Here is a 2,002-nt window from a genome sequence, read left to right as displayed (position 1 = left end):
CTATTCAATAGCTTTCAACACAAGATGATCTATGTTTTGATCCTGTATGCTCTACACACACTGGTTTGTCGTCATTATCTGCATCGTTTTTTGTCTATATTCTGATTTACCTCATTTTGTATTTTGCTTTGTGTGTTACCTGTTGTTTTGTCTGTACAGCACTTTGGTTGGCCTTGTTGCTGTTTTAAGTGCTTTATAAATAAAGTGGTATGGTATGGTATGGTACAGCCTGACAACCAGATCTCTCCCATAGACTGCCTTCACCGCTGCGTTGTATATAACTGTTTTTTGAATAATTTCAACACTTCAATGGTCAAAATTGTGTAATTTACGCATTGCCTGTTCAAACACATGGAAGAAACACACTGGGTGTGGCAATGTAGTGCTCTGGTTCACCTTTGGTGGCGCTGTGTCATAAACAATATATGAAGTAGGCAGTTAGAGCATGCCCACCTTTCTTTATATCACCAATATACATGTTTGATTACACATGTGCTACACATGTTGATGTTCTACAATCTGTCTAATATATTGAATGAATGTATGACATATTTTTACTTTCTAAATGGTCATAAATGAACGCTGAAAATATACAGGTTTCGGCAGAAATTACCTATCTGCACCAATAGGGGACAGTGCTGCCCCATAGGGACAATGAAGCAGATGCAGTCACTGCGTTCTTCTGTTACACAGAGGGGCAGGGGTGAAGCAAACGGTACATTCATTTACAATTGATAGACAAACTAGAAGATCATATCTCAAAACTAAAGGATTTTTCTAAACTAGATTTTCAATTGATACAGAAGTTATTAGAGCGAGGAAAAAAATGCTAAATTTATTTATTAAGTTTATTTGATATAATTGCATATTGTCCAGTTATTTAACAGTCAGCAATGGTGTACCACAAAGCTCAGTCTTAGGACCCACCCTCTTTACAATCTACATAGGTAATGTACCTGTAGGTCAGAGCATACTTGATGCATCCTTGTATTTATATGCTGATGACACAGTTGTTTATGGTCGAGCTAAAACAGTTGCTAAGGCTTCCCAGCTTTTGCAGTTCGCCTTTGACATTATCCAGTCAGACTTGCTCCGTCTCAAATGTGTCCAAAATGCCGATAAAACCAAATGGTTCTTTTTTTCAAACATGAAGTCAGTTCCAGCAGTTCTTCCTCTGATTTTATCCTCAAATGGTGTCCCTATTGAGTTTGTTGGTTCCTATAATTATTTGGATATCTTGCATCTCTCTTTTAGGCTTCATGGGGAAAACCTAGAAAGATAACTGAAAGTTAAACTGGGTTTCCAACAAAGTTCAATCTGGTCCTCTGGACATTCAAAAAAACAAAAAACAAAGCAAAAAAATCTAGAAACGTTTCGTCTCTCATCCAAGAGACTTCCTCAGTCTGAGGTGCTGTTTTCAGCTCAGTCTCTTAAATAGCACCATCTCAGAGTGGATCAACCAGTTTGCTGCTGACAACCAAACCAGCTGATCACATGCTCAAGAAGGACCATCAGCCTAACAATGGGTCATTAGCACACTGATGGCTGTTTACTACTCACAGTGCGCTGAGTGATACTAGCAATCACAGCATTGTAAGAGGGGGACAGTTGAACCCGGAGGCCTCCACCCCTGTTTAATGATGGACGACTTCTTTTCACAAAGATGGCCTCCTTTACTCCTCTCTCAAACCATTGTTCCTCTCTGTCCAGGATATGAACATCTCCATCCTTGAAAGAGTGACCGCTGGCCTGGAGATGAGTGTAGACCGCAGAATCCTGGCCTGATGATGTTGATCTTCTGTGCTGGGTCATCCTTTTGGCCAGTGGCTGTTTAGTTTCCCCGATGTAAGACTGATAACAGCCCTCCTGACACTGAACAGCATACACAACATTACTCTGTTTGTGCCGGGGGACTGGATCTTTGGGATGAACCAGTCTTTGCCGTAATGTATTTTGGGGTTTAAAAGCCACTGGGACGTTATGTTTAGAAAATAAACGTCTC

This window comes from Nematolebias whitei, chromosome 7, assembly GCF_014905685.2.
Source record: "Nematolebias whitei isolate Nwh7 chromosome 7, NemWhi1, whole genome shotgun sequence".
Taxonomy (NCBI): Eukaryota; Metazoa; Chordata; class Actinopteri; order Cyprinodontiformes; family Rivulidae; genus Nematolebias; species Nematolebias whitei.
The sequence above is the reverse complement of the archived record's forward strand: the minus strand, read 5'-3'. Positions refer to the sequence as shown.